The sequence below is a fragment of the Oryx dammah genome, unplaced genomic scaffold (assembly GCF_014754425.2).
Source record: "Oryx dammah isolate SB20612 unplaced genomic scaffold, SCBI_Odam_1.1 HiC_scaffold_23, whole genome shotgun sequence".
In the NCBI taxonomy this organism is placed as follows: Eukaryota; Metazoa; Chordata; class Mammalia; order Artiodactyla; family Bovidae; genus Oryx; species Oryx dammah.
Window position 1 is genome coordinate 113,317,129 of NW_024070207.1, and position 19,456 is coordinate 113,336,584.

General features: G+C 38.4%; 1 pseudogene; it reads right to left on the bottom strand.

Annotated features, from left to right (window-relative positions):
* Positions 1 to 1,339: 1,339 nt before the first annotated feature.
* Positions 1,340 to 5,439, bottom strand: LOC120882641 (annotated as a pseudogene).
* Between the last annotated feature and the right edge of the window lie 14,017 nt (positions 5,440 to 19,456).

Below are 19,456 nucleotides of genomic sequence, written 5' to 3' on the forward strand. Positions count from 1 at the left end.
TATTTACTGATTTCTCTCCTGTTTCTTGAGATAGGCTTGTATTGATATGAACCTTCCCCTTAGTACTGCTTTTACTGAATCCCATAGGTTTTGGGTTGTTGTGTTTTCATTTTTTGTTTCTATGCATATTTTGATTTCTTTTTTGATTTCTTCTGTGATTTGTTGGTTATTCAGAAGGAGACACAATTATTGATATAGATTTTGGTGTGCATCCCTGACAATGGGTCCTCAGGTCTCATTTCTGAAAACTGCTCCTTGAGCCCCCATCCCAGACCTCTTCCTGTGAGGAAAGAAGAAGGAGCTGAGTGTAAAGATGGTAAAGGACATATGGGGCTGTATGGTCATAGGAAGGAGGGCACAGATTTCCCTGCATTTCCTTGACAATTGGAGACTAGAAGGAAATGAGGATGCCTCCAAATCTGAGCAGAGCTAGAAGATAAAGACTAGATAAATGGAGCCTTAATTGTCACAGTAGATTCCATCGTGGATAGATTCTGACACCTGGATATCACTCACACAGTGGTCACCATGTCTTTTCTCCTGGACTGTGGTAGAACATTTTGGTGTCCCATATCACATTCTTTTGGCAATCCTCAGATAGTAATTGCAACTCCAGTGGATCGTTCTTGTGTGCTCAGCAAACTACCCCAAGTATGCACACAAGATTTATACTTTATTGTCTTAGGACATTTTCTGAAGATACAGGGGTTTTCTCAACCTGCGTGCAAGGTAGTGCAAAAGTACAGGGCAATTAATGCCTCCAGGAAAAATTTTAAACCAATGAGGAGTGAGCATTGAAAGATAAGTGTTCCAACACCCTATTTTCCAAAGGCAATAATGGGTTGCATTCTAACCAGCTATTAAGGGGTCACAGTGGGATAGAACCCCAATTGCCAACAGCTCAATAAAAAAAATCTGTACTGTTTTTTTCTTCTCCCATGTCTCAGTTTTTTTGCTCTCTCATTGTTAGTTTCCAAAGATACACCTCATATAAACTACTAGAATCCAATTCTCCATCTCAGATGTTGCTTTTATGGCACCCAAACTAAGAAATGTGAAAAAGTGGTAAGGGAAGAACTCTTTTTTGACCTAGAAAATCCTGAATTGAGTGACTTACCTTAAATTAACAAACTCTGACTTTTTGCTATCACTAGAATAAAGTTTCAAAATAGGGATTTAGTTCAGTTATAGAGAAATAAAATTTATATTTTTGCCTACCTCAATTCATAGTTTGTAACTATTTTATCCACTGTATGTGCTAGTTGTCACTGACAAGCCCACTATCTCTCTCTCTTTATTTATTTATTTATTTTTTGTATTTTTACTGACTGAAATAAAACTAAAACCACAGCTTCTGGAAGAACCGTTTATTCTTGCCAGTCTTGTATCTCTCCTTGAACTTGACCTTGGCCTCTCATTGAGCCTTGCCATTTGAAAGAAGAGTCTCTGAAGACATCCCTGTTGACAACAGTTTTGTCCAAGGGGCTATTGACAGAAAACCTTGTGGGCATGAGGTGATGATAAAGTTTCACAAAAGACTTGATCTTTGATCTCTTGCCCATTTTCTTCTTGCCCATGGCACTTTGTAGGGATAGCGATCAATTCTAGCTACCAGAGCATGGCTGTAGGGTCAATCTGAGATGCCATCATCAATGTTCTTCATGATGATCACTTTGTGTCCAGAATAGCAACTGGCCAGGAACAGCCTCACCAGCATCACCTGGGGTCAGAGAAACATAAGCCCTCTTGGAGGAGGTCACCATTAACCCCACCATAGAGCTGCCAGAACTTACTCAGGACTGGGAAATAGACTCTTGGAGGGTATGAATATAACCTTGTGCACCAAGACCCAGGAGAAAGGAGCAGTGGCCCCACAAGAGACTGACCCAGACTTGCCTGTGAGTGTCCAGGAGTCTCCAGCAGAGGCGTGGGTCAGCAGTGGCCTGCTGCAGGGTTGGGGGCACTGGTGTAGCAGTGCATGCATGGGATCTTTTGAAGGGTCACCATTATCTTCATTACCTCCACCATAGTTTGGCCCCAGGTAAATAGCAGGGAGGGAACACAGCTCCACCCATCAACAGAAAATTGGATTAAAGATTTACTGAGCATACACCTCCCCATCAGAACAAGACTCAGTTTCCCCCTCAGTCAGTCTCTCCCATCAGGAAGCTTCCATAAGGCTCTTATCCTTCTCCATCAGAGGGCAGACAGACTGAAAACCATAATCACAGAAAACTAACCAATCTAATCACATGGACCACAGCCTTGGCTAACTCAATGAAACTAGGCCATGCCGTGTGGGGCCACCCAAGATGGGAGGGTTATGGTGGAGAGGTCTGACAGAATGTGGTCCACTGGAGAAGGGAATGGCAAACCACTTCAGTATTCTTGCCTTGAGAACCCCATGAACAGTATGAAAAGGCAAAAAGATAAGATACTGAAAGAGGAACTCCCCAGGTCAGTAGGTGCCCAATATGCTACTGGAGATCAGTGGAGAAATAACTCCAGAAAGAATGAAGGGATGGAGCCAAAGCAAAAACAGTACCCAGTTGTGGATGTGACTGGTGATGAAAGCAAGGTCCAATGCTGTAAAGAGCAGTATTACATAGAAACCTGGAATGTTAGGTCCATGAATCAAGGCAAATTGGAAGGGGTCAAACAGGAGATTGCAAGAGTGAATGTCGACATTTTAGAAATCAATGAACTAAAATAGACTGGAATGGGTGAATTTAACTCAGATGACCATTATATCTACTACTGCGGGCAAGAATCCTTTAGAAGAAATGGAGTAGCCATCATAGTCAACAAAAGAGTCTGAAATGCAGTACTTGGATTCAATCTCGAAAATGACTGAATGATCTCTGTTCATTTCCAAGGCAAACCATTCAATGTCACAGTAATCCAAGTCTATGCTCTGACCAGTAATGCTGAAAAGCTGAAGTTAAACAGTTCTATGAAGACCTACAAGAACTTTTAGAACTAACACCCCCAAAAGATGTCCTTTTCATTATAAGGGACTGGAATGCAAAAGTAGGGAGTCAAGAAACACCTGGAGTAACAGGCAAATTTGGCCTTGGAATATGGAATGAAGCAGGGCAAAGGCTAATAGAGTTTTGCCAAGAAAATGCACTGCTCATAGCAAACACCCTCTTCCAACAACACAAGAGAAGACTCTACACATGGACATCACCAGATGGTCAACACCAAAATCAGATTGATTATATTCTTTGCAGCCAAAGATGGAGAAGCTCTATACAGTCACCAAAAACAAGACCAAGAGATGACTGTGGCTCAGATCATGAACTCCTTATTGCCAAATTCAGACTTAAATTGAAGAAAGTGGGGAAAACCACCAGACCATTCAGGTATGACCTAAATCAAATCCCTTAGGATTATTCAGTGGAAGTGAGAAATAGATTTAAGGGACTAGATCTGACAAATAGAGTGCCTGATGAACTATGGATGGAGGTTTGTGACATTGTATAGGAGACAGGGATCAAGACCATCCCCAAAAAAAGAAATGCAAAAAAGAAAAATGGCTGTCTGAGGAGGCGTTACATATAGCTGCGAAAAGAAGAGAAATGAAAAGCAAAGGAGAAAAGGAAAGATATACCCATCTGAATGCAGAGTTCCAAAGAATAGCAAGGAGAGATAACAAAGACTTCCTCAGTGATCAGTGCAAAGAAATAGAGGAAAACAATAGAATGGGAAAGACTAGAGATCTCTTCAAGAAAACCAGAGATACTAAGGGAATATTTCATGCAAAGATGGGCTTGATAAAGGACAGAAATGGTATGAACCTAACAGAAGCAGAAGATATTAAGAAGAAGTGGCAACAATACGCAGAAGAACTATACAAAAAAGATCTTCACACCACAATGGTGTGATTACTCACCTAGAGCCAGACATCCTGGAATGCAAATTCAAGTGGCCTTAGGAAGCATCACTATGAAAAAAGCTAGTGGAGGTGATGGAATTCCAATTGAGCTATTTCAAATCCTGAAAGATGATGCCATGAAAGTGCTGTACTCAATATGCCAGAAAATGTGGACAACTCAGCAGTGGCCACAGGACTGGAAAAGTTGTTTTCATTCCAATCGCAAAGAAAATCAATGCCAAAGAATGCTCAAACTACTGCACAATTGCACTGATTTCACATGCTAGTAAAGTAATGCTCAAAATTCTCCAAGCCAGGCTTCAATAATATGTGAACTTCTGGATTTACAAAAGGCAGAGGAACCAGAGATCAAATTGCCAACATGTGCTGGATCATCTAAAAAGCAAGAGAGTTCCAGAAAAATATCTACTTCTGCATTATTGATTATGCCAAAGCCTTTGACTGTGTGGATCACAACAGACTGTGGAAAATTCTGAAAGAGATTGGAATACCAGACCACCTGACCTGCCTCCTGAGAAATCTGTATTCAGGTCAGGAAGAAACAGTTAGAACTGGACATGGAACAACAGACTAGTTCCAAATAGGAAAAGGAGTACGTCAAGGCTGTATATTGTCACCCTGCTTATTTAACTTATATGCAGAATACATCATGAGAAACGCTGGGCTGGATGAAGCACAAGCTGGAATCAAGATCGCTGGGAAAAATATCAATAACCTCAGAAACACAGATGACACCACGCTTATGGCAGAAAGCGAAGAAGAACTAAAGAGCCTTTTGATGAAAGTGAAAGAGGAGAGTAAAAAAGTTGGCTTAAAGCTCAACTTTCAGAAAACTAAGATCATGGCATCTGGTCCCATATTTCATGGCAAATAGATGGGAAAACAGTGGAAACAGTGGCAGACTTTAATTTGGGGGGGGGCTCCAAAATCACTGCAGATGGTGACTGTAGTCATGAAATTAAAAGATGCTTACTCTTTGGAAGAAAAGTTATGATCAACTTAGACAGCATATTAAAAAGCAGAGACATTACTTTGCCAATGATAGTCCGTCTAGTCAAGGCTATGATTTTTCCAGTAGTCACGTATGGATGTGAGAATTGGACTATAAAGAAAGCTGAGTGCTGAAGTGTTGATGCTTTTGAACTGTGGTGTTGGAGAAGACTCTTGAGAGTCCCTTGGACTGCAAGGAGATCCAACCAGTCCATCCTAAAGGAAATCAGTCCTGAATATTCACTGGAAGGACTGATGTTGAAGCTAAAACTCCAATACTTTGGCTACCTGATGTGAAGAGCTGACTCATTGGAAAAGACCCTGAACGTGGGAAAGACTGAAGGCAGGAGGAGAAGGGGAGAACATAGGATGAGATGGTTAGATGTCATCACTCACTAAATGGACATGAGTTTGAGTAAGCTCCGGGAGTTGGTGATGGACAGAGTGGCCTGGTGTACTGGGGTCCATGACGTTGCGAAGAGTTGGACATGCCTGAGTGACTGAACTGTCTGACTGAGCATCACCTTCCCGAGTTTTGTGAACTTGTCCATTTCGACAGCAACCACTCGGGCCTACAGCAGAAAGCCCATTATCTCTTTTTGAGAATTGCCTAACTCAATCTTCCAGCCTGAGGAAAGGCATCTTGGTGAACATTAGCCACTTAATGGCTAGGAATGCTTCAAGAGCTGACAACCCTGGTTGGCTGGCTAGTAATATAGGAGGAAATTTGTGGCCCAAAACTGGGCCTAGAAAAGTAATGACAATTAATTGTGTCAATCATCGACTGTACCTTTGGCATCTCAACGAAGTATGGAAAGTATCAAATAATTGCTAGTAGAAAGAGACATAATATAGAAAGATAAAGATAGCATGGAGTGAAAAGAATAGTGTTAGAACACTACTGAAAATTTCCATAGAATCTTGGTGCTTAAGGGTTGACCAATTGTCTTGATGCCTTAGGTCCTGAGTGGCAGCTATTCCTAGTTTTGTGTGAGATTCTTTCCTGCTACAATAAAAGTTTTGCAACAACCCCAAATACCTTAGGTGGATAGAATTAGTCTCCATTTCCTGTAATCTAAAGGGTCTAATTTTACCCTAATTGCAAGTAGTTCAGTAAGGAACTGAAGTGAGAGATAAGAGTTAAGACTGGAGACCTAGGCAGTTAGAATAACAGTCTTGAAAACAATAGGGAGATAATGGAGAATTTTAAACAATGGAATGATTCCCTCCAAATTCCCAAGTGCTGAATTGAATATTTGAAAGTCACACAATTGGAAGTGTAGAGGGTAGTTTGAATGTTTTTTCTATAATCGGAAGAAGAAATGAAGGCCTGATGCTGAAGTTATGCCATGTTTGGTTGGGAAAATCATGAGATCAGTTTTAGACTCTGTGAGTTTGAAGTCCTTCTGGCACTTTCAGATGAGGTGTCTAGAAGTTGTTGGATTTATGGGTCTGAAACACAGAAGAGATATTCTGATTGGTGACATAGATGTTAGTCATTTGTTGTTAGTATTGGTGGAAGCCATGGCTGAAGGTAGAACCTCCCCAAAAGATTATCCAGTGTGAAAAGAAAAGAGGACAGAATGTGGATTTGTGGCAGCAGCAAAATCAAAAAGGGAGGGGAGAAGAGGAGGTACTCGTAAGGTAGATTGAAGAGTTGCCAGATAGGTAGAAAGAAAACCAAGAGGTACTCTCTCTATGAGTTATAGCAACTGTGTAATATGATGATTGAATAAATGTCCCCCATAAATCCTTGGAAATTATCCTTTGTAATTTATAAGTATTTGCATTTATTTGGTTAAAATATATCAATTTACCTGTGTAATACTTGGTAAACCTGTTAAATGAGTGCGATGCAAGACAGGAATGAAACACAAGGATTACTTTTTTACTCACACATAGCAGTAGATGTGCTACACTTTGACTCACAGCTCAAATGCTTGATTCATCATTACAGTTCATGGGCCCATCGTGCTGTCTGTTGCCACATATTCACAACATCCACTTATTCTTCCAGTACTTATTTTTTAAATAAAAACTAATTGTAAGCTTTCATATATTGATAAATTATAAAATGCTGCTTCTGTCTCCTCCATTCTTATGTTTGCTCCCTCTTCTCTATTCATATTGGTGTGTGACATTGTTGCTCTCACCAAATGAGTCATTTGAAGTGGGAATATGAATTTAAAAGGTCAAGCCATCTCAAAAAGGACTCCATTCCACTCTCTTATATTAATGACAAATATAACTGTAGAATCAAGTGTAAATTCACAACTCTTAGTAGTTTAGACTGGTAATACAGTTTTCCACCATTATAATTTTACAAGTAGAATTTGTTGATAACACTTTGCTTTGTGTTTCTCTTGTAAGTATAACCATGTTTCAATGAGATCTATCCAGGTAGTATAACTGTGTCAATTGAAATGTACCTCTCAAAAGATATGAAGTGGAAGTTACTCTACTTTTCAGGATTGGTTAAATGGTTGGATGCACAGCAATATAATGAAAATTAGGTAAATTAAAGATGTATACAAACCTCATCAGGGATGGTGTTGAGGATTTTTTCTCTTACTATTTTCTTTTGACCTTGCTTTTACATGTATAAACTTTTAGTTTTGAGTTAAAATCCTAATACATGTTCACTGTAGAAAACTTGGAAAATACAAAATAGCATAAAGAAGCAAATGAAATTATCTATAATCTCACTACCCTCTTGACATTTTCTTCATATACACACATGTAATTGAAACAACACATATTGCAATGTATATACATACAGTTTGATATTAAAATTAATATATTATGCACATTTCCCCTGACAATGTATATTCTTAGATACTGTTTTAGTGGCCTTGTGATTTGCCATGACATTGATTTACCATCTTTTATCTTCTCAGGCTCTACTGTGCAAATGAATATTTTAAATGACAATACAAAGTTGTTACTTAATTGTTCTAGTTGCATTACAAATGACTGACAGCACTACAGAGGATCAAATGGGGGTATTACACATGGAACACTTTGAAAAGGCATGAAAGCAATTCTGAAAATATTCTTATAATTGAATTAGGAAAGTAAACATATCAAAGGTAAGAAAGGAAAAGTGGAATAAAGCTCCACATTAAGTGAAGTTTTAAAAAGGAATAGTTCTCTATAACATTCTGTAAGTGGAATAAACATCCACTGAGTTTTCTGAGATGACTTTGTCTTTATATACTTTGTCTTGCTGACCCCCCATTAATCATCAAATGTTCAAAATTCTCAGTATTTAAGCACTCAAACTATCTCTCAGACTGCTTTTTATATCTGGAAGCAGCACAAACACCAAAGAATCAACACTGGGATTAGAAAATATGATTTTCATATAGGTATGAAACACCCCAAAGTTGACTGTGCTTCTATTTTCCTTAGCAGATTATAAGTCCTGTTTAATGTTACAAAAGAATTATACCTATATGTATTCAAAATTTTCAGCACCGAATATATTATTATTTGTACAAGTTAAAAAATGTATATTGTCGGAGACTATATTTTCTAATGATGGCCATAACCATATCTCTCATTCTACATTCTCTTCTTAAAATGTACTTTGCCATTCTCTCATAGAGAGGTGGTATATATTCTCTCCTCCTGAAACCAGGTGAATTTCTATGGCTATTTGGATCAGTAGAATATAGCAGAAGTTAAGCCATGTTACTTCCAATATTAGGTTAGAAAAGGTGGTAGAGCTTTCATCTGGCTTTTTCTCTCTGGGATGCTTGCTCTTGGAATCTAACTGCCATGCTGTGACGGAGTCTAGGCAACATAGAGGGGTCATATGTTCATGTTCTGGCCAACAATTCCAGCCAACTGAGGTCCTAGTCAACTGCCAGCACCACCACCAGACATGGGAGTGAGGAAAACTTTGAGATGAGTCCAACTTCCTGCATGTAGCTGAACAAGAAACCATGAGCAAGAAGTACCTAGGTGAATCCAGTCAACCTCAGAAATGTGAAATAATAATAGTAATAATAATAGGTGATTGTTGCTGGTTTATACCACTAAGTGTGGAGTTGTTGTTACGCAGTAATGGACAACCAGAACTTACATCAACAATTAAATTAGACGGCGACAAAACATTATCAGTTTGCTTGCATTGATGAAATGCTTGGACTAATCTAGTCCTACTATACAATGGTAGGCAACAAACGCTCAAATCCCTATCAAATGGAGAAGTGAAGTAACCATAAACTGAGAAAGCAAAAAAGGAACCTTTTAAAAACCACTTTTCTCACAGCTATGAGAGGACAACATTGCTGGGCATGGCTGGAAGACACTAGCAGCTGTTGGACAGGGCTGGCAAAAATCTGAAGGCTGCAGGAGAGCCCAGTTAGAACAATAGCTTGAGGACAACAGTGTCTGTGAGAGGCAGGGTAGAGAACCAAGTGACTCTGCAGACAGTGGTCACAGCTGCAAATCAAAGAGCCATTTCACATTTGGATTTTGGCAATGTGATGGTGATTTTTATTCAATACTCATGCATATGAGCATGAAGAGACATATCACTGCTTGAACCAGTACTTTGACTGTTAACATTCCATCATGCATATTTCATTAGTAGAGTGGTTCTCTCTATAACTTTGTTGTTTAGTCACTCAGTTGTGTCCGATTCTTTGAGACCCCATCGACTGTAGCTCCACAGGCTCCTCTGTCCCTGGGATTCTCCAGGTAAGAATATTGGAGTGGGTTGCCATTTCCTTCTCCTCTATAACTTTATCCACACTTTATTTTTTCTTTGTAACTGATTAAACAAAAGCACAACCTAAAACAAGTCAAAACTATTCTTGAAGGATCATACAAGTATGAGGGAGATTATGAGAACTGGGTCACAAAGCATCTGTCACAGGAATACTAGTTTCCAGTGACAGTAGGCTATGAGGAGGGACTTCAGGGTCTGTGAAATCAAAGGCCACAGTTGAGAGTTGGGAAAGTAGATGGATCTGGAGAGTGAATAAGGTTGGGCCACAGACTACAGAGAGAAAACCAACAAGGGGAATTTGGAAACTACTTGAACATTTGTCCATTGCTTCATCCTCTTGAATTTGGCGCTAAGTGTTTTGTAAGGCTAGGGATTAAATCTTAAAGGACAAGTCTTGCTCTCCTGGCTCTCAGAGTCATGCTAGGCTTTCTTTGAGCTCATCCAGTGCTAGATTTCACACACTTAAAAGTTTGTTTGAGGTAGAATGAATAATCAGGTTGATTCTTCTGTCCACACTTGTCCATCTCATGCTTTGTTATTCTGGGGAACTGTCCCAGGAAATTTACTGTGTGCTTATCCTAGTTCTAGGACATTGTAGAGGACTATTTCTTTCTAAAACTTCCCTTAATTCAGAACTTTATGCCACTATGGCTTTCTTCTCTTTGATTTGTTTGCTTTCCTGATCAACTTACAAGAACATTTTCAAGTCTCTTTCATGCCTTTTCAAAGTGTTTCATATGCATTACCCCCTGCACTGAATATTATTAGCCACCTTTTTAATTGCTGGGAACCAAGTGAGACGTGGGTTTCCATGAGGTCTGGCAACATAGAGAATGTTGAAATGCAAAGTATGTGCACACATGTGGTGGTGATAAGCTGGACATAGTGAATAATCAGGTTGACTGCCTATGTGACTCAGAGTTACAGGTTGGGCTCACTGGGAAGCAGACTCTGAGAGAGAAATTAGCTTCCAGAAGGTTTATTGGGGAGTGCTTTACAGACCAAAACCTGGAGGAGAAGGGAAGGAAGTGTACTGGGCATAGGGAGAATTTGGGTGTTAATAGTCTTAGAAGAGACTTTAACCAATCCCACAGGTAGAACTGCATCCTGAAGAGTTGACCCACATTGCAACAAAGGGGCTATGTGTATATAATTCTCCATTATGTTCATGGGGTGCAAGTTGCCCCTGGGAAAGACACATGACCTTAAGCGTAGCAGCTCTTTCTAGCTGCAGTTTTTGAAGAGGGTTGACAGCTGAAGACTGTCTCTTGGTTGCATTTTACCAGAAGCTGAGAGAATGAAAAAGGATCTAGATGGCCCAACACAGTATCTACTCTACTCAGAATGGAACCAAGGACATATCTTAAAATTTGTGCCAAATCTGACTGATACATTTGGCCTGTGAGCAAATGCTTGAGAGGAAAGGGGAAGCAAAGAAATATTTGCTGCACCTGACTACATTCTCTCAAAGTGGAATCTTTAAATGCTTCTCAAGACAGCTATAAGTTGAAAAAATATTAGAAGAACTAGTTGGAAATACCTTAGGGAAAGGCTAGTGTTCAGACCATGAAATGAGTAGAGATGGTAATCAAAGTGTGGTGCCTTGTATATGAATGGTCTGTAAAAGTAATTCATTCAAAATGGAAGAGGAGAACCACTAAAGAATTATGTCATGAAAGCCAAGGTAAGAGATAGTTTTAGGAAGGAAAGAATGTTCAGCAGTATAAAATGTCAAGTAAGAACCACCCCCCCCAATTAAAGGGCTCAGAAAGTAGGCTGGTACTGGTCACTTTGGACAAAATCATTTCAGATGAACGATTGGGGCAAAAATCAGATTGCAATAGATTAAAGTGTGAGAGTAAAACTGGTAAGAAATATGAGAGCTAATCACTTTTTTTTTCCTTGAATTGCGGAGGAATAAACTACAAGCTCATCACTTGTATTGAGATTTTGGTCTGAGGAAAGTTTTCTTTTGAAGATGGCAACAAAGTGAACATGGGTATAGACTGAGAGGAAGGAGCTAGGGGAAAAGAAAAGTTGAAGATAAAGACAGTTAAGGATAATCCATAAGTTCTGCTCCTGAAGCTGATGGGAGGCAATGGAACCCATGGCACATATGTAGGAGTTAGGTTTTAATGGTGACCCCCTTCTCCAAAAGCAAAATAAAAAAGGTAAATATAATTGTTTTAAAAATTCATGAATAATACCACAATAACCTTGTTTTTATTAAGGAATAAGTAAGGATGACCTTAAGCTAATAAGGTCATCCATACATCATACATCCACACATCAAGGATGACCTTAAGCTAATAAGAAACCAATATGGCTGCTTCATGGTTCCTTAAGCTCATTTAAGAAGTAGGTGACTTATTTAGGATTATAATACTGCATCAAGCATACACTTATCATTGTCCACATGCTTGGCTGGGATATTAATAAAATCATACAGTTTTAAATAGGAAAGGGACTATTTTAGGCAACTATGACTTCAAGTGTAAGGTTTACTAAGGAAGTGTAAGGTTTACTAAGGAAAATGATTTAGGCAGTTTCAGATGCTCAGATGACCTTGTTGTGTACCATATGCTTGGCCTCAGCTGCCTGGAATGGGGAGACCATCCAACTCTAAAGCAGCCAGACTATAGGCTATTGAGTGATTCACTGGCCTAGAGGTCCTAGTAGTCCCAGTGGCCTGTGAGAAAATTGTCTATCAGGGATGATGGTGATGGATTGAATCAATTTAATCTCCTTCAGTTAGTTGGAGTAAGAAACAAAAGGAAAGAACAAGGAAATTGTTAGTAGCAGCAGAAGCTGAAAGAAACACAAAGAGAAGCTGGTAAGAGAGGCCCTGAGACAACTTGGACTGTGAGAAATTCATGGATGAGAGGAAGCTAGGAATGAGGAGGAACTAGAAAACATACAGAGGAGAGCGTGAAGTCAATGTAATTTTAAATACTTGGCCCAAGGTCACAAACTCAGTGATTAGCAACATCTGAATCAGAATTCTATTTAGCCATTTTCTTTCTGCTTCTATAACAAACAGATACCTTTGACTGTCCCACAGTGCCTTCCAAATGTGGCTGTGAATCAGAATCACTGGAAAGCTTTTGAAAAAATACATTGCTGATCCCTAGGCCTTACTTCTGGTAATTCTTCTCCACTAAGTCTGGCTGTAACGTATGGGACTGTACATTTGACAAACTCCACAGGTGATTCTGATGTGAGAGATCAACTGACCTGTGTCTAAGAATCACTTTCCCAGGACATAGCTCTGTGCCCAAGTGCTCTTAGGTACTTATTTTAAATTCAGGTCCAGGAAGACTTCATTATTACTATGGTGACAGAGCAGGTGTTAATAGGAATATTTATATTACTAAGATAGGAAATAAAGGGAATTACATTACTGGCATAACAATTACTCTTTCCTGGACTGGCATCAAACTTAGAAGCTCCTGATTAGAAAGCAGATCATATATTCTTTCCCCTGACTCTATAGCAAAATGACTAAGCCTGAGTTTCCACTGCAGTTTTGTGAATTTTCACATCCTTGTAAGCATACCTGTACATAGGAAAGTATTTTTCAAGAGTGCCTTCCACAGAGTAAAGTCTTAATACAATTATGCTTGAAATTTATGGCACAAACATGGGGCACATCAGAAAAGGGCCTGTGCATATGAAATGGATATTTACAGAATGGAGCCATTTTTTATTTTAAACACTGTACTCTATATCTTTTGTATCTGCATGCCTACACAGCACAGTCAGAAAGCAATAACTCACTTGTTGATTGATTGATGAGGACCTCAGGTCAAAGTCATGGTAGTGTTATTTTTATTTCCTTTCTGTGATTACCCTTCACTCTTCTTCCTTCTCCTCCAGATAAAATGGAAATTAAGTGAACCAGTATCCTGTAATTTTGGAGGCCTCCAAGTAGTCCTTCAGTTCCTCCAAGTAAGACATGCCTTCTCAATGGAGGTGATATCACCTCCAAGGGAGCAAACTGGTTTTTGGTAGAGCCAAAAATATCTTAGATATTGTAATGACTTGTGGCCCTCTAGGGCCACATAGTACATAAACAGGTGCAAAGTGACCTGGTATTAAAATTTCACGGTGTTGAGAATTACTTGGGCAAATATGTCTTAAAAAGTCTCCTTAGGTGGGGAGTAATAAAAAAGGTTGAGAGGAGTGAGACACCAAGGTGTTTCATGGATTCCACACACACGGGGGTCTACTGAGGTCTCCTGGGGGGCAGCACCCATATGCAGGTTGATTATAATTAGCCACTGGACAACCATATCAGAGCTAGCAGTTCAGCACCAAATCAAGAAAGATAAAAGTAATTGGAAGATATGCAAACAATTAGGATGCTGAATTTCAGGGTGAGGAGAGTCCCCAGTAAGATGCAGAAGCCTTCTGCCCCTCAACCACAAACTTCACCACAGACCTGGAAGAAACCTCGGTCCTCAGAGACTTGGAAAAGGCTGTCTTGGAACCTGTGTGGAGGTTACAAAAACCATCCCTCTGGTGGTGGCCTGAGCAGATTATCTCAACCCCAATGTTGCCCTGAACATTGCATTCAAGATTTGAGAAGATTAGGACTGTTAAGAGATCAAGCCCAGAGCCTTTGGAGTGGGAACACTGGCTCCAAGACCTAGACTACCAGAGAAGCAACCCGAGGGAGTATCAAATAGTGAGAACTCACACAAAGGAAACCACTTGAATACAAGACCTGGTATCACCTAACAACCACTAGCACACTGTGCAGGATGCCTCATCTAAACAACAAACCAAAGAAAAATACAGACCCAATCATCAGCAGACAGGATTACCACCTCACACAGCCTTGCCCATCAGAGAGAAAACAAACAAACAAAAAAAACTCAGCAAAAATCTCACCCTATATGAAGCTTACACAAACCATTGGACCAACCTTAGGAGGGCAGAAATGAAAATGAAGAAAGAATTCAACCTTGAAGGGAGAAAGAGCAGTTACTGCAAAGCCTACCCTAAATCACAATCATCAAAAACACTTGGTCCTAGGGGATTAGCTAACAAAATGCTGTTCACCAAGTAGTTGTTTAAATCCACTCTACAAATTTAGTGACACAAATCATCATGGCATTTGAAGACTTTCTGTCAGATCCCCCCCCAAATAAAAATGGTCAACCTGTCCTCATTAAATAAATTCACAGAATTTATTAAAAAAAGAAAAAAAATGATTCAACATTGAAGCCTGGGAAAAGGAGACCTCAAACACAATAAGTTAACAAAATAATGAAAAAGCAGAGAAATGCTACACAAATGAAGGAACAAACTAGAAACCCAGAAGTCCAAATAAATGAAGAGGTAATAGGCAAACTACCTGAAAAAGAATTCAGATAATGATAGTAAAGATGATCAAAACCCTTCAAAATAAAATGGAGAACATGCAAGAATCAATTAACAAAGACCTAGAAGAATTAAAGGATAAACATACAGAGGCAAAAAACACAATTACTGAAATTAAAAATACTCTAGAAGGAATCAATAGTAGAATATCTGAAGCAGAAGAACGAATCAGTGAGGTGGAAGATAAAATGGTGGAAATAACTTCTGAAGAGCAGAATAAAGTAAAAAGAATGAAAAGAACTAAGGATAGACTCAGAGACCTCTGGGACAATATCAAATGCACCAACATTCAAATTATAGGGGTCTCAGAAGAAGAAGAGAAAAAGAAAGGACATGAGAAAAATTTTTGAAGAGATTATAGTTGAAAATTTCCCCAACATGGAAAAGGAAAAAGTCAATCAAGTCCAAGAGGCACAAAGAGTCCCATACAGGATAAACCCAAGGAGAGACATGCCAAGACACATATTAATTAAACTAACAAAGACTAAACACAAAGAAATAATATTAAAAGGAGCAAGGGAAAAGCAACAGCTGATCTTTCAGCAAAAACTCTTCAGACCAGAAGGGAATGGCAGGATATATTTAAAGTACTGAAAGGGAAAAATCTACAACCAATGTTACTGTACCCAGCAAGGATCTCATTCAAAACTGATGGAGAAATAAAAAGCTTTTCAGACAAGCAAAAGGTAAGAGAATTCAGTACTACCAAACCAGCTTTACAACAAATGTTAAAGGGACATATATAGTCAAGAAATACAAGAGAAGAAAAAAGATCTACAAAATCAATCCCAAATAATTAAGAAAATGGCAATAGGAACATATATATCAATAATTACTTTAAATGTATATGGATTAAATGCTCCAACCAAAAGACACAGACTGGCTGAATGGATACAAAAACAGGACCCATATATATGCTGTCCACAAGAAATCCACTTCAGACCTAAAGACACAGATAGACTGAAAGTGAGAGGATGCAAAAATATATTCCATGCAAATGGAAAGCAAAAGAAAGCTGGAGCAGCAATCCTCATATCAGACAAAATAGACCTTAAAATAAAGAAGATTACAAGAGATAAGGACACTACATAATGATCAAGGGATCGATCCAAGAAGAAGACATAACAATTGTAAGTATCTATGCACCCAACATAGGAGCACCTCAATACATAAGACAGACAATAACAGACATAAAAAGAGAATTTGACAGTAACACAATAATAGTAGGAGACTTCAACACTCCCACTCAAAACAATGGACAGATAATCAAAACAGAAAATTAATAAGGAAATACAAGTCTTAGATGATACATTAGAGGAGATGGATCTCATTGATATCTTCAGGACATTCCATCCAAATGTGGAAGAATACACCTTCTTCTCAAGTGCACATGGAACATTCTCCAGGATAGACCACATCTTGGGACACAAATCAAACCTCAGTAAATTTAAAAAAATTGAAATCATATCAAGCAACTTCTAATACAACACTATGAGACTAGATATCAATTACAAGAAAAAGCTGTAAGAAACACAAACACATGGAGTTTAAACAACACATTCCTAAATAACCAACAGGTTCCTGAAGAAATCAAAAGGGAATTCAAAAAATTTCTAGAAACAAATGACAATGAAAACACAAGTGAAAACCTATGGGATGAAGCAAAAACAGTTCCAAGAGGGAAGTTAAGCAATATAATCTGTAGCTAGGACTTCGAGAACTATGTTGAATAATATTGGTGAAAGTGGACACCCTAAAGAAAGAAGAAAAACATTGAATAGACAACCTAACATTACACCTAAAACAATTAAAAAGAGAAGAACAAAAGAACCCAAAAATTAGGAGAAGGAAAGGAAAAGGAAAAGAAAGTTGCTCAGTCTTGTCTGGCTCTTTGTGATCCCATGGACTGTAGCCTACCAGGCTCCTCCGTCCATGGGATTTTCCAGGCAAGAGTACAGGAGTGGGCTGCCATTTCCTTCCCCAGGGGATCTTCCTGACCCAGGGATCGAACCTGGGTCTCCCACACTGTGGGCAGACTCTTTACCATCTAACCCACCAGGGAAGCCTAGAAGTAGAAGGAAAGAAATCATAAAGATCTGAACAGAAATAAATGAAAAAGAAATGAAAGAAACAATAGTAAAGATTAATGAAACTAAAAGCTGGTTCTTTGAGAAGATAAACACAACTGACAAACCTTTAGCAAGACTCATCAAGAAAAAATAGAGAAGAATCAAATCAACAAAATTAGAAAGAAAAAGGAGAGGTTAAACAGACAATGCAGTAATACAAAGGGTCATAAGAGACTATTATGAACAACTATATGGCAATAAAATGGATAACCTGAAACAAATGGACAGATTCTTAGAAAAGTTCAATCTTCCAAGACTAAACCAGGAAGAAATAGAAATTATGAACAACCTGATTACAAGCACTGATATTGAAGCTGTGATAAAAATCTCCCAAAAAACAAAATCCCAGGATCAGATGGCTTCACAGGAGAATTCTATCAAACATTTAGAAAAGAGTTAATGCCTATCTTTCTAAAACTCTTTCAAAAAATTGCAGAGGAAAGAACACTTCCAAACTCATTTTATGAAGCCACCATTACCCTGATACCAATCAAGACAAAGACAACACAAAAAAAGAAAACTACAAGCCAATATCACTGATGAACATAGATGCAAATATCCTCAACAAAATTTTAGCAAACAGAATTCAGCAATATGTCAAAAAGCTCATACACCATGATCAAGTTGGGTTTATTCCAGGGATGCAAGAATTCTTCAATATATGCAAACCAATCAATGGGATACACCACGTTAACAAATTGAAAGATAAAAACCATATGATAATCTCAATAGATGCTGAAAAAGTCTTTGACAAAACTCAGCACCCATTAATGATTAAAACTCTTCAAAAAATGGGCATAGAAGGAACCTACCTCCACACAATAATGGCCTGATAAACCCACAGCAAACATTCTCAATGGTGGAAAATCTGAAAGCATTCTCTCTAAGATCATGAACAAGACAGGGGTTTCCACTTTCACCACTATTATTCAGCAAAGCTCTCAAAGTCTTGGCTACAGCAATCAGAGAAGAAAAAGAAATAAAAGGAATCCAGACTGGAAAAGAAGATGTAAAGCTCTCACTGTTTGTAGATGACATGATATTGTACATAGAAAATCCTAATGATAGTATCAGAAAATTACTACAGTTAATTAGTGAATTTAGCAAAGTTGCAGGATACAAAATCAACACACAGAAATCACTTGCATTTCTATATACTAACAATGGAAAATCAGAAAGAGAAATTAAGGAATCAATCCCATTCACCATTGCAAAGAAAAGAATTAAATATCTAGGAATAAATTTACCTAAGGAGACAAAAGAAATGTACACAGAAAATTATAAGACACTAATGGAAGAAATCAAAGATGACATAAACAGATGGAGAGATATTCCATGTTCCTGGGTAGGAAGAATCAATATTGTGAAAATGACTATACTACCAAATGCAATCTACAGATTCAATGTGATCCCTATCAAATTACCAATGACATTTTTCACAGAACTAGAACAAAAACTTTCACAATTCATATAGAAACACAAAAGACCCCGAATAGCCAAAGCAGTCTTGAGAAAGAAAAATGGAGCTGGAGGAATCAACCTTCCTGACTTCAGCTTATACTACAAAGCTACAGTCATCAAGACAGTATAGTACTGGCACAAAAACAGAAATATAGACCAATGGAACAACATAGAAAACCCAGAAATAAACCCATGCACCTATGGGTACCTTATTTTTTGACAAAAGAGGCAAGAATATACAAAGGGGCAAAGACAGCCTCTTCAATAAGTGGTGCTGGGCAAACTGGACAGCTACATGTAAAAGAATGTAATTAAAACATTTCCTAATACCATATACAAAGATAAACTAAAAATGGATTAAAAACCTAAATGTAAGACCAGAAACTATAAAACTCTTAGAGGAAAACATAGGCAGAACTCTTGATGACATAAATCAAAGCAAGATCCTCTATGTCCCACCTCCTAGAGTAACAGAAATAAAAACAAAAGTAAACAAGTGGGACCTGATTAAACTTAAAAGTTTTTGCACAGCAAAAGAAACTATAAGCAAGGTGAAAAGACAACCCTCAGAATGGGAGAAAATAATAACAAGTGAAACAACTGACAAAGGATTAATTTCCAAAATATACAAGCAGCTCATACGACTCAACACTGGAAAAACAAACAACTCAATCAAAAAGTGGGAAAAGGACTTAAACAGACATTTCTCCAAAGAAGACATACAGATGGTTAACAAACACATGAAAAGATTCTCAACACCACTCATTATTAGAGAAATGCAAATCAAAACTGCAGTGAGATATCACCTCATACCGGTCAGAATGGCCATCATCAAAAAGTCTACAAACAACAAAT